This window comes from Cetorhinus maximus, chromosome 32 (assembly GCF_964194155.1).
Source record: "Cetorhinus maximus chromosome 32, sCetMax3.hap1.1, whole genome shotgun sequence".
Taxonomy (NCBI): domain Eukaryota; kingdom Metazoa; phylum Chordata; class Chondrichthyes; order Lamniformes; family Cetorhinidae; genus Cetorhinus; species Cetorhinus maximus.
The window spans coordinates 341,355-356,541 of record NC_135910.1 but is presented as its reverse complement, the minus strand read 5'-3'; positions in this window follow the sequence as shown (position 1 = coordinate 356,541).

Here is a 15,187-nt window from a genome sequence, read left to right as displayed (position 1 = left end):
CTGCCCAACTTGCCCATGTCGGTGTTTATGCTCCAAATGAGCCCCCTCTCACTGTTCTTCATCTTACCCTACCAATATATCCTGCTATTCCATTCTCTTTATCGTGTTTATCCAGCTTTTCCTTAAATGCCTCTGTGGTATTCACCTCAGCTACTTCATGGCAGCAGGTCCCTATTCTCAGTACTCTCAATGAAGACAATTCTTGTTCAATTTCTCTTTTAGATTTATCTGTGACCATCTTACATTTATGAACCTTACTTTTGGACACCCGACTAGTGGAGGCCTGTGTCTACCCAATCCAAATTCTTTCCTTATCTTCAAGATTTCCTTTTTTTTGAGAAAAGAGCCTAATCTGTTCACCCTTTCTTGATAGGTATCTTTGTTCCAATGTCATCCTTGTGAATCTTTTTTGCATGTTCTCTGTATCCTTTTTATAATATGGTGGACAGAATTGCACACAGTACTAGAAGTGTGGCCTAACCAAGGTTCAATACAAGTTCAGCATCATTTCTCTGCTTTTCAATTCTATCCCTCTGGAATCAGCCCCAGTGCTTTGTTTGTTTTAAATCACCTCATTAACCTGCATCGTTACTTTTGGAGATTTGCATAGCTGTAGCCCCCAGATCCCTTGACTCCTCTACCTCATCAAGGCATGCGTTTTCCAAGAAATATGCAGACATTTTACTCTTTTACCAAGCCAACACCTCACACTTAATATTTTCATGGACAGAATGTTTGTGTTCCTCTACTGCCCATGATCATTAAGTTTTGTAATGAAAAAGGTGTATGCTTTCTTACCTTCAGAGTGTGTATACCAATTAAATAATGCCAGCAGCAAGCTTTTGTGAGTTTTAAAGTTAAGAAGCCTCACACACTTACCCCAAATTAAATGTGATGTCTCACACTCTCATGCATATAAAGATTAAATACAGCTGATGGTAATGTACTGTTACTGTTTACAATTATTTTAGTCTCTCAAGGTCTCCAGCTCCCAAGTGGCAGGCCTGTGGTTTCAATACTTTAAAGTTGAAGTGAGGGTCTTGTAAAGCAAAGGTTTCACAGAAGGATGTGAGGTTCCTAGCAGTTGAATTTCCAGGAAGTTGGTTCTATGGTGAACTCAAAGTTGGAACAGGTTGGGGTGTCCATCTCTCTGTTGGAATCTCACACTTCCAAGGTATTGCTGTGAATTACCTTGGCTGCTTTAATTACTTGCAGCTAATTTGATGGCTTTTGGTAGAACTTTATGCATCCAGCTTCTAGCTGATTTTAAAAGTGGACAGAAAATATGGCTGTCTCATCATGTGACTTTCTACAAGTCCAAATTCTTTCCAAATAAGGGTGCTTGTGTTGATTCCAACAGCATTCTTTTTTTATTCATTCATGGGATGTGGGCTTCGCTGGCTGGGCCAGCATTTATTGCCCATCCTTGTTGCCCTTGAGAAGGTGGTGGTGAGCCACCTTCTTGAATCGCTGCAGTCCATGTGGTGTAGGTATACCCACAGTGCTGTTAGGAAGGGAGTTCCAGGATTTTGACCCAGCGACAGTGAAGGAATGGTGATATATTTCCAACTGAGTGAGCAACTTGGAGTGGAACCTACAGGTGGTGGTGTTCCCATCTATCTGCAGGCCTTGTCCTTCTAGATGGTAGTGGTTTTGGGTTTGGAAGGTGCTGTTGAAGGAGCCTTGGTGAATTCCTGCAGTGCATCTTCTAGATGGTACACATGCATGGCTGCTGCTATGCGTCAGTGGTGGAGGGAGTGAATGTTTGTGGATGTGATGCCAATCAAGTGGGCTGCTTTGTCCTGGATGGTGTCAAACTTCTTGGGTGCACTCATCCAGGTAAGTGGGGAGAATTCCATATAACCCCTGGCTTGTGCCTTGTAGATGGTGGACGGGCTTTGGGGAGTCAGGAGGTGAGGTACTCATCGCAGGATTCCTCACCTCTGACCTGCCTTTGTAGCCACAGTATATATATATATATATATATATATATGGCTAGTGCAGTTCAGTTTCTGGGGAGGCAATGGCATAGTGATATTGTCACTGGGCTAGTAATCCAGAAACCCGGGGTAATACTCTGGGGACCTGGGGTTGAATCTTACCACACCAATAAAAAAAATCTGGAATTGAAAGTCTAATGATGACTATAAAAACATTGTCAATTGTTGTAAAAACCAATGCCCTTTAGGGAAGGAAATCTGCTGCCCTTACCTGGCCTGGCCTACATGTGATTCCAGCAATGTGGTTGACTCTGAAATGGCCCAGCAAGCCACTCAGTTGTATCAAACCGCTATAAAGACTCAAAAAAGGAATGAAACCAGACGGACCACCTGGCATCGACCTAGGCACCGGAAACGACAACGGCAAACTCAGCCCTATTGATGCTGCAGAGTCCTCCTTACTAACATCTGGGGGCTAGTGCCAAAATTTGATTGGGAGAGCTGTCTCACAGACCAGTCAAGCAAAAGCCTGACATAGAGATCTTCATGGAATCATATCTTACAGATAATGTCCCAGACATCACCATCATCATCCCTGTCCCAGCGGCAGGCTAGACCCAGCAGAGGTGGTGGCACAATGGTATACAGTCGGGAAGGAGTTGCCCTGGGTGTCCTCAACATCGACTCCAGACCCCATGAAGTCTCATGGCATCAGGTCAAACATGGGCAAGGAAACGTCCTGCTGATTACCACATACTGCCCTCCCTCATCGGACAAATCAATTAGACCACAACACATGATGTATTGATATTGGGGGATTCAGTGATGATAATGCCATTGAACGTCAAGGGGTGATGATTAGATTCTCTCTTGTTGGAGACGGTCATTGCCTGGCACTTGGGTGGTGCGAATGCTACTTGACACTTGTGTGGCATCAAGGAGCCTGAGCAAAACTGGAGCCAATGGGAATCAGAGGGAAAACCCTTCAATGGTTGGAGTCATACCTAGCACAAAGGAAGATGGTTGTGGCTGTTGGAGGTCAATCATCTCAGCTCCAGGACATCACTGCAGGAGTTCCTCAGGGTAGTGTCCTAGGCCCATCTTCAACTGCTTCATCAATGACCTCCCTTAAATCATAAGGTCAGAAGTGGGAATGCTCACTGATGATTGCACAATGTTCAACACCATTTGCGACTCCTCAGATACTGAAGCAGTCCATGTCCAAATGCAGCAAGACCTGGACAATATCCAGGCTTGGGCTGAAAAGTGTCAAGTAGCATTCGCACCAGCCAAGTGCCAGGCAATGATCATCTCCAACAAGAGAGAATCTAATCATCGCCCCTTGACCTTCAATGGCATTATCATGACTGAATCCCCCAATATCAATACATCATGTATTGTAGTTTAATACCTTGAGGGTTTGAGACAGTCAGTGTCTTTGTTTCTGAATGATCTTTTCAATTTGTTAATACCCTTTTGGATTGGTTTCAGGAAAGGGCAATGATTCACACCAGTGCGGAATGTTCCTTTTGCCCCTCTTGAGGTAGGAGAATGGTTTCAGTGCACTGAAGAATTCAGGGGACCCTCATGTGACGATTTCAGCTTTTTGTGTCCAATTTTAAAATATAAAAATTAGTTTGAAATTGAAATAGGACATTCTGGTACTGGATATGACACTATATTGAAGTTTATTTACCCATTCTGTAGGTTTATTAATGCCTTCCTGTATTTTGTCACACTCTTCCTCTGTGTTAATAACCTAATACCTACCCCCCCATCATTTACTGCCAAATTATCCCTTCAGTTCGGGAGTCCAATCATTAATGTAAATTATGAACAACAATAGTCCCAATACCAACCCCTGTAGAATGCCACTTCCCACCTCATGTCAGTCTGAGAAATTGCCTTTAATCTATGCTGTTTCTTTCTGCTTTCTTTCATTGTACAGCCACATCTGCTTGATGTTCAATGGCAAATTCAATTAATTGATAAATCTAGAATAACAGCTGGCATCAGTAATGGTGACTATTAAACTACTGATTGTCATGAAAGCACATCTGGTTCCCTCATGTCCTTTAGGGAAGGAAATCTGCCATCCTTACCCGGTCTGGCCTACATGTGACTCCAGACACACAAAATGGGATCAACTCTCAACTGCCCTCTGAAATGGCCTTGCAAGACACTCAGTTGTATCAAACTGGAATAGAAAAGTCAAATAAAGATAAATAAACTGGACAGACCACCAGCATCGACTTAGGCACTGGAATCAACAATGACACACCCAGCCTTGTCGACCCTGCAAAGCCCTTCTCACTAACATCTGAGGATTTGGGTCAAAATTGGGAGGGTTGTCCCCAGACTAGTGAAACAACCCAACCAATTACTGCCTCATCAATCAGCAGCAAAGTGTTGGAAAGGAATGGAAGGAATCGACAGTGCTATCAAGCGGTATTAACAGAGCAATAACCTGCTCACTGACGCTCAATTTGGGTTCTGCCAGGGCCACTCAGCTCCAGACCTCATTACAACCTTAGTCCAAACAGAGCTGAAATCAAGAGGTGAAGTGACAGTGACTGCCCTTTACATCAAGGCAGCATTTGACTGAGTGTGGCATCAAGGAGCCCTAGCAAAACTGGAGTCAATGGGAATCAGGGGGAAAACTCTCCGCTGGTTGGAATCATACCTAGCACAAGGGAAGATGGTTGTGGTTGTTGGAAGTCAATCATCTCAGCTCCAGGACATCACTGCAGGAGTTCCTCAGGGTAGTGTCCTAGACCAAATATCTTCACCTGCTTCATCAATGACCTTCCCTCCATCATAAAGGTCAAAAGCTGGGACGTTCATTAATGATTGCACAATGTTCAGCACCATTCGCCACTCCACAGATGCTGAAGCAGTCCTTGCACGCAGGCATGAAGACCTGCACAACATTCAATCTTAGACTGATGAGTGGCAAGTAACATTCATGCCATGCAAGTGCCAGGCAATGACCATTTTCAACAAGGGAGAATCTAACCATCTCCCCTTGACATTCGGTGGCATTACCATCGCTGAATCCCCCACGATCAACATCCTGGGGGTTACCATTCACAGAATCACAGAATCACATTGTTACTGTGTAGAAGGAGCCATTCGGCCCACCAAGTCTACAGCGGCTCTCTGAGCATTTTAACTTAATGCCCATCTCCTGCCTTTTCCCCATAACCCTGCACATTATCTCTATTTAAATAATCATCCATAGCCCCCTTGAATGTCTCAATTGAACCTGCCTCCACCACACTTCCAGGCAGTGCATTCCATACCTTAACTACTCGCTGTGTGAAAAAGTCTTTTCTCACCTCACATTTGCATCTTTTGCAAAACACTTTAAAACCGTGCCCTCTGGCTCTCAATCCGTTTACCCCTATCTACTCTGTCCAGACCCCTCATTATTTTGAAAACTTCTATCAACTCTCTTCTTAGCCTTCTCCTCTCCAAGGAAAACAGTTCCAACTTCTCCAATCTTTCCTCATAACTGAAGTGTCTCATCTCTGGAACCATTCTCGTAAACCTCTTCTGCACTCTCTCCAATGTGTTCAAACCCTTCCTATAGTGTGGCGCCCAGAACTGTACACAATACCCCAGCTGAGGTCTAACCAGTGTCTTATATAAGTTCATCATGACCTCCCTGCTCTTGTACTCTCTGCCCCAATTAATGAAGCCTAGAATATTGTATGCTTTAGAAACAGCTCTCTTTACTTGTCCTGCCACCTTTAATTATTTATGTGCATATACACCCAGGTCATTCTGCTCCTGCACACCCTTTAGAATAGTATCCTTTATTTTATACTGTCTCCCCATGTTCTTTGTACCAAAGTGTACACCTCACACTTCTCCGCATTGAACTTCACCTGCCACCCGTCTGCCCACCCCACCAATGTCTCAATGTCCTTTTGAAGTTCTACATTGTCCTTCTCACGGTTTACAATTCTCCCAAGTTTTGTGCCATCTGCAAACTTTGAAATTGTCCCCTGCACACCAAGATCGAGATCATTTATATATATCAGGAAAAGCAAGTGTCCCAATATCGATCCCTGGGGAACTCCACTACAAACCTTCTTCCAGCCCGAAAAATACCCATTAACCTTTACTCTCTGTTTCCTATCCCTCAGCGAATTTTGTATCACATTGCTATTGTTCCTTCTATTCCGTAACCTGTAACTCTCCTCACAAGCCTGTTGTGTGGCACTGTATTGAACGCCTTTTGTAAGTCCATATACACCACATCAACGGCTTTGCCCTCATCAACCATCTCAGTTACCTCTTCAAAAAACTTAGACATGATTTTCCTTTAACAAATCCAAGCTGACTCTTCTAAATCAATTCACAGTTTTCCATGTGACTATCAATTCTGTGCCAAATAATTGTTTCTGTAAGTTTCCCCACCACCAAAGTTAAACTGACTGCTCTGTAATTGCAACCTTTTTTGAACAAGGGCACAATGTTTGCAATTCTCCAGTCCTCCGGCACCTCCCCCGAATCCAGGGAACATTGAAAGATTATTGCCAGTGCCTCTGCAATTTCCACTCTCACTTCCTTCAATATTGTTGGATGCATCTCATCCGGTCCCGGTGCCTTATCAACTTTAAATTCCGACAGCTTATCCAATACCTTCTCCTTATCAGTTTTAAACCCTTCTAGTGACTGAGTTGCCTCCTCTATCACCATGGCCTGGGCAATGTCTGCCTCATAGGTAAAGACAGATGCAAAGTATTCATTTAACACCTCAGACATGCCTCTTGCCTCTATGTGTCAATCCCCTTTTTGGTGCATAATAGACCCTTTTACCCTTTTACTATTGATATGCTTTGGATTTCCTTTTACATTAGCTGCCAGTCTTTTTTCATAATCCCTGTTTGCTTTTTGTATTTGCTTTTTCACATCCCTTCTGAACCTCCTGTATTCAGCTTGGTTCTCAATTGTATTTGCTACCTCACACCTGTCGTAAGCACACTTTTTCTTCTTTAACTCAATTTCTATCTCCTTTGTCATCCAGGAAGCTCTGGATGTGTTTGTCCTACCCTTCCCTTTTGAGGGAACATACCTTGACTGTGCCCAAACCATCTCCTCTTTGAAGATAGCCCATTGTTCAGCTACTGTTTTTCCTGCCAACCTTTGGTTCCAGTCTATCCAGCCCAGCTCCGTTCTTGCCCCATTGAAGTCCTCTCTCTGCCAGTTGTTGATTATTCTTACTCTAGGTTGACCAATGCCACTTTCCAACATCATCCTAAACCTTATGATACAATGATCACTGTCCCCTAAATGTTCCCCCATTGTCACTTGATCTATTTGGCCCACCTCATTCCCAAGAACTGGGTCGATCAGTGCCTCCTTTCTTGTTGGACTAGACACATACTGCTGTAGGAAATTCTCCTGAACACAATCTAGGAATGCTTGTCCCTCATTGTCGCTTAGGCTGCCACAATCCCAGTCTATATATGGGTAATTGAAGTCCCCCATAATAACTACTCTATGATGTTTACACCTCTGTGTAATTTCCTTGCAGATTTGTTCCTCTATATCCTTCCCACTAGTTGGTGGTCTATATATTACACCGAGCAATATAATTGGACCCTTCTTATTCCTTAGCTCCAGCCAAATCGATCCTGTCCTTGAATCCTCTGACACATCCCCTTTCTCCAGTACTGCTATACTCTCCTTAACCAAAACACCATTCCTCCTCCTTTATTCCCTATCCTACCTTTTCTGAACACCTTTAACCAGGAATATTTAACACCCAGATCTGCCCTTCCTTAAGCCAGGTCTCTGTTATCGCTACAACGTCATAATCCCACAAAGCAATCTGTGCCTGTAACTCTCCGATTTTATTAATTACACTCCGTGTATTCCCTGATTTCATTACTTGCTCCCTTACTCCAACCCCATCTATTAACTTACCATTCTCTATTTTAGTGCTACCTGCCTCTCCCAGCATTCCGTGAGCCCTGGTATTACTTTCTAATATTCTCTCCTGGTTTCCTCACCCCTGCTGAGCTAGTTTAAATCCTGAAACTGAACTGGACCAGCCATATAAATACTGTGGCTACAAGAGCAGGTCAGAGGCTAGGGATCCTGTGGCAAGTAACTCACCTCCTGACTTCCCAAAGCCTGCCCACCATCTACAAGTCAGGGATGTGATGGAATACTCCCCACTGTGCTGGATGAGTGCAGCTCCAACAACACTAAAGAAGCTCAAGAATCAATCCCTTTAAATATTCACTCCTTACATCACTGATGCACAGTAGCAGCCATGTGTAACATCTACAAGATGCACTGCAGCAACTCACCAAGGCTCCTTCATCAGCAGCTTCCAAAGCTACAACCTCTACCACCTGAAAAGACAGGACAGGAGACCACAGCTACCATCAAGTTCCCCTCCAAGCCAGACACCAACCTGATCTAGAATGATATCACCGTTTCCTCACTGTTCCTGGGTCAAAATCCTGGAACTCCCTTCCTACTTACACCATGTGGACTGCAGCAGGTCAAGGAGGCAGCTCAGCACCACCTTCTCAGGGGCAGTAAACACTAGCGTTGCTAGAGACGATCACATCCCATCGGCAGAGAAAGGAAAAAAAATGATGAGAAGAAGGAGATAACTTGCAACTTGTTTGTTGTTCATTGATTTTGTTTTATTCATTCTTGGGATGTGAGTTTGTCTGGCAAGGATCGCACTTATTACACATCCCTAATTGCCCTTGAGCAGGGGGTGGTGAGCCTTCTACAACTGTGTGAGTTGCTAGGCCATTTCAGAGGGATATGGTGTGGATCTGGAGTCACATATCAGCCAGACTGGGTAAGGATGGCAGATTTCCTTCCCTAAAGGACATTAGTGAACCAAAAATGATCCAGTAATTTCATTATCCTTATTAATGAGACTAGTATTTTACTCCAGATTTCTTAATTAATTGAATTTGAATTCCCCCAGCTGCCATGATGGAATTGAAACTCACGTCTCATGCCTGGCCTCTGGATTCCTCGTCCAGTATCATCACTATTATGCTACCAATGCTGTGATTGCCAGCCTAGCATGGTCAATATGCTGACACTTCTGTCATTGTTACAGTTGCTGGACCTTTGTGCTATGTTGTCGAATGTACAAAAAAATCTGTGAGTCATCATGGCCCAGAGTGACTCACTATCATGGCCCAGAGCGACCCAACATCATGGCCCAGAGTGACCCACCATCATGGCCCAGAGTGATCCAACATCATGACCCAGAGCGTCCCAGCATCATGACCCAGAGCATCCCAACATCATGACCCAGAGTGACCCAACATCATGACCCAGAGTGACCCAACATCATGGCCAAAGTGACCCAACATCATGGCCCAGAGCGACCCAACATCATGACCCAGAGTGACCCAATATCATGGCCCAGAGTAACCCAACATCATGGCCCAGAGCGACCCAACATCATGACCCAGAGTGACCCAATATCATGGCCCAGAGTAACCCAACATCATGGCCCAGAGCGACCCAACATCATGACCCAGAGTGACCCAACATCATGGCCCAGAGTGACTCACCATCATGGCACAGAGTGGCCGAACATCATGACCCAGAGTGACCCACCATCATGGCCAAAGTGACCCACCATCATGGCCCAGAGTGACCCACCATCATGGCCCAGAGTGATCCAACATCATGACCCAGAGCGTCCCAGCATCATGACCCAGAGCATCCCAACATCATGACCCAGAGTGACCCAACATCATGACCCAGAGTGACCCAACATCATGGCCAAAGTGACCCAACATCATGGCCCAGAGCGACCCAACATCATGACCCAGAGTGACCCAATATCATGGCCCAGAGTAACCCAACATCATGGCCCAGAGCGACCCAACATCATGACCCAGAGTGACCCAACATCATGGCCCAGAGTGACTCACCATCATGGCACAGAGTGGCCGAACATCATGACCCAGAGTGACCCACCATCATGGCCCAGAGTGACCCACCATCATGGCCCAGAGTGACCCACCATCATGGCGCAGAGTGACCCAACATCATGACCCAGAGTGACCCACCATCATGGCCAGAGTGACCCACCATCATGACCCAGAGTGACCCACCATCATGGCCAGAGTGACCCACCATCATGACCCAGAGTGGCCCAACATCATGACCCAAAGTGACCCAACATCATGGTGCAGAGTGACCCACCATCATGGCCTAAGTGACCCACCATCATGACCCAGAGTGACCCACCATCATGACCCAGAGTGACCCAACATCATGACCCAGAGTGACCCAACATCATGACCCAGAGTGACCCACCATCATGACCCAGAGTGACCCAACATCATGGCCCAAAGTGACCCACCATCATGACCCAGAGTGACCCACCATCATGACCCAGAGTGACCCAACATCATGGCCCAGAGTGACCCAACATCATGGCCCAGAGTAACCCATCACCCACCGTCATAACCCAGAGTGACCCAACATCATGGCCCAGAGTAACCCATCACCCACCGTCATAACCCAGAGTGACCCAACATCATGACCCAGAGTGACCCAACATCATGGTCAGAGTGACCCAACATCATGGTCAGAGTGACCCAACATCATGACCCAGAGTGACCCAACATCATGGTCAGAGTGACCCAACATCATGGCCCAGAGTAACCCATCACCCACCGTCATAAATCAGAGTGACCCAACATCATGGTCAGAGTGACCCACCTTCATGCCCCAGAGTGACCCACCATCATAGCCCAGAGTGACTCACCACCAAAGTCCAAAGTGACTCACCTTCATGTCCCAGAGTGGCCCAACATCATGGCCCGGAGTGACCCACCTTCATATCCCAGAGTGACCCACAACCCACTGTCATAACTCAGAGTGACTCGCTGTCATGGCCCAGAGTGACCCACCTTCATGGCGTAGAGTGACCCACCACCCACCGCTATTACCCAGAGAGACCCACCTTCATGGCCTAGAGTGACCCACCACCCACCGCTATTACCCAGAGAGTTCCACCTTCATGGCCTAGAGTGACCCACCACCCACCACTATTACCCAGAGTGACCACTATCATGGCCCAGAGTGATCCAACTTCATGGCCCAGAGTGACTCACCATCATGGCCCAGAGTGATCCACTATTATTGCTCAGAGTGACTCACCATCATGGCCCAGAGTGATCCACCATCACAGCCCAGAGTGAACCACTATCATTGCTGAGTGATCCACCATCATGGCCAAGAGTGACCCACCATCATAGCCCAGAGTGACCCACCATTATGGCCCAGAGTGACCCACCATTATGGCTTAGAATGACGCACCAACATGGCCCTCAAGTGACCCACCTTCATAGCCCAGAGTGACCCACCTTCATGGCCCAGAGTGACCCACCATCATGGCCCAGAGTGACCCACCTTCATGGCCCAGAGTGACCCACCATCATGGCCCAGAGTGACCCACCTTAATGGTGCAGAGTGACCACCTTCATGGTGCAGAGTGATCAAGCCTTGAAATGCTCTTCCCCCTTGTTGGGATAATAACCATTCTCTGCAAATGGTCCAGTTTCCAATTTGGTAAGAGTGCCAATTTGATAGGGCCTCACAGGGCAAGATATCATTCTTCCGTCTGTCCCTTACTGGCATCTACTCAATGGCCCCTCATTTTCAAAGCTGTAAATGTGGTTCATTCCAGACAAAGTTAATGTTTAATTGGCAATTACTCTTTTTTGCAGGGTCCATGGAGAGTAGAGTTAATGATGTGACAAGATTTGAAGTGTTTTGTTTGTGAAGCTTCTTGACAACAATTGTCAATAGCTTTTCATTCAGGTTGCTGAATGTAAACACTAAGATAAAAGCAAAAAACTGCGGATGCTGGAAATCCTTCCCATGCAACCGCAGAAGATGCAACACCTGCCCCTTTACTTCCCCTCTCCTCACCGTCCAAGGGCCCAAACACTCCTTTCAAGTGAAGCAGCATTTCACTTGTACTTCCCTCAATTTAGTCGACTGCATTCGTTGCTCCCAATGCGGTTTCCTCTACATTGGAGAGACCAAATGCAGACTGGGTGACCGCTTTGCGGAACGCCTTCGGTCTGTCCGCAAGCATTACCCAGACCTCCCTGTCGCTTGCCATTTCAACACTCCACCCTGCTCTCATGCCCACATGTCCGTCCTTGGCTTGCTGCATTGTTCCAGTGAAGCTCAACGCAAACTGGAGGAACAGCACCTCATCTTCCGACTAGGCACTTTACAGCCTTCCGGACTGAATATTGAGTTCAACATTTTTAGATCATGAACTCTCTCCTCCATCCCCACCCCCTTTCCGATTTTCCCCCTCCTTTTTGTTTTTTCCAATAATTTATATAGATTTTTCTTTTCCCACCTAATTCCATTATTTTTAAATGTATTTCCATCCATTGTTTTATCTCTACCTTTTAGCCTTTTTCGATTCCTTCCCCCCACCCCACCCCCACTAGGGCTATCTGTACCTTGCTTGTCCTGCTTTCTACCCTTAATTAGCACATTCCTTTAGATAATATCACCACCTTCAACACCTCTTTGACCTTTTGTCTGTGACATCTTTTGGTTATCTCCACCTATCACTGGCCCTCTATCCAGCTCTCTTGTCCCAACCTCCCCCCTTAAACCAGCTTATATTTCACCCCTTTTCTATTTTTCCTTAGTTCTGTTGAAGAGTCATGCGGACTCGAAACGTTAACTGTGTTCCTCTCCACAGATGCTGCCAGACCTGCTGAGTTTTTCCAGGTATTTTTGTATTTGTTGCTGAATGTAAACAGGCTGTATACTGAGCTTGAAATGGCCCAGCCCAGCTCACAGCTGTCTGATCTACGTGATGTTTAAAGAAAGAACGTCGCCATGCATTTAACAAACGTTAGACTAGTATTAACCCGTCCAGATACTGGCCTTTCCATATCGTGGCCTCAGTCAAGTTCTGCACGAGGAACCTTAGTCCTACGATTGAAAGGGGATAACCTGAGCCATTGGTTTCTGCTTCTAGTCACTTTCTAATTGTCCAACATTGCAATGCTTCAAAAGGTATGGTGCTGTTTGTGGTTGAAGGTGTTATAGAAATGCAAGTTCTTACATTTTTAATGTTTCATAATCATCTTATTCACAACCTCGTATTTCTCATCCATGTTTCCCATCAGTGACATCATAAAAAAGCCCAGTGTCATTTTCCATATGTATGCTGTTGACACCCGGCTCTACCTCATCATCATCTCTCTCGGCCCTTTTGGACTCCATCCCTCTTGTTACAATTATCAGATTTAGCAGATTAGTGTCTTTTGGGACAGTATTTTCTTAAATTTAGCGTAAAATGAAGGTGGTCATGTGATCTGTTCTGGAATCTGCCTGACAGTAAGCCTGGGTGGTTTGATTGTTAGAGATTGTTTTACTGAGCAGGAGATGCAAGATATTTATGCTTGCAGGCGATTACAGCACCCTGTGTGGTGACTGTGCATCTCCAAAGCCCCAGAAAAGTGTTCAGAATGTCAGATTGTAAACAGCTGTGCTTTAACCTGTCCATTCAGTTCCAAGAGGAAAGATAGCTAGGATCAAGAATAGCTAATTAGCATTTATACCTAGATACAAGGCCCATGCGATTTGCATTGCCACGGGAAAGGATGCAGAGGAAGCCATTTTTGATATCAGGTTACAGACTTCCATACACATCAATGAATATCACAGACAGACAGCAGGGCTGGGTGATCAGCAGAGAGAGGAGGCTGCTTGGCTTTGTGAACTACTAGAGGTGGGAGGGAGATGGTCTCTAGTCAAAGAAATGCATCCTACAGCCATCTAAGGATTCCTGAAGATTTGTCTTGACATGGCCAAAGAGGAAGGACAGGCTTTACTGCTGAAGATGTTTATAGGAAATGCTCCGAAAACTAAGGGAAATGCTTGGAGGCAGTCACTCAGAGTTACTACTTGGTGAAACAGGGAAACGTGAGCCCAGTGGAAGCTGGGAGCAATTAGGGTCTGTTTGCTATTTTGTTCTTCTTCTTGAGTTCTCTGCTTAAAGGCAGGCCCAACCCACAGCACAACAACCAGGTCCTGAATCCCCCTAACCAGAACAAGGAACCCCATGCTGTTGGCACCAATATGACCCATGCAGGCAAACTGAGCCAACCATGCCCCAGGAGTACCAGTTGCTGTGGCAACACGTAGTTTTACATGCATGTTCTAGTCCAGAGCTATGGATAATGATGGTAGAGGCTCCAATTTACTTTCCATCATATGGCTGACTAGGAATCTATCCCACTCTTACCACCTGCCATTGGTGCATGTTGGAAGGATTAATGAGTTGATACTCAACCTGCTTGATAGCCTTCTAAATGCCCCTTCCTTGGCCAGCAAGTCCTGGAGTGGAACTTTAACCTGGAACTTCTAGCTCAGAGGCTGGGACTCTACCCACTTTGCCACAAGGCTGCCTGTTAACTAAAAGGACTGGAATCTGTGGGGTATGATGTGTGGTAAGTATAAAAGGGGTCTGTTCCTTTCTGTAGTTTATAGTATAAGTTGGCTATAAAAAGACAATAAGGTTTAGTCAATAGTGCATTTTAGTCATTTGTTATTGTAAATGTTTTGAAATGTGTCATCTTGATGCGTTATTCTTTCAGCTATTAAGTGGAAGCTTGAATCTTTTTTTAAATGGAAATTGTAATCCTTCTCCCTGTCTGAAGATGGACTGGAATATTCACAATCTTGGTGTCATATTTGACTCTGAGATGAGCTTCCGACCATTCATCTGCACCATAACTAAGACCGCTTATTTCTACCTACATAACATCACCTGACTCCATCCCTGTCTCAGCTCATCTGCTGCTGAAATCTTCATCCATGTCTTTTTTACCTTCAAGCTATTAAATGCACTCACAGAATCACAGCATTGTTACATTCTCTTTGCTACAGAAGGAGGCCATTTGGTCCAATGTGTCTGCACTGGCTGTCCAAATGAGCAACTCAAGTGTTGCCATTCCCCAACCTTCTTCCTGTAACCCTGCACAGTCTTCTTTTCAGCTAAATCTAATCCCCTTCTGAATGCCTCAATTGAACCTGCCTCCACCACACCATTCCAAACCCGCTGTGTGAAAATGTTTCGTCTCGTATTATTTTTTGCTTCTTTCACTAAGTACTTTAAATCTGTGTGCTCTCATTCCTATTCCTTTCATGAGTGGGAACAGTTTCTCCTTGTCTAATCTGTCCAGAGACCTCAT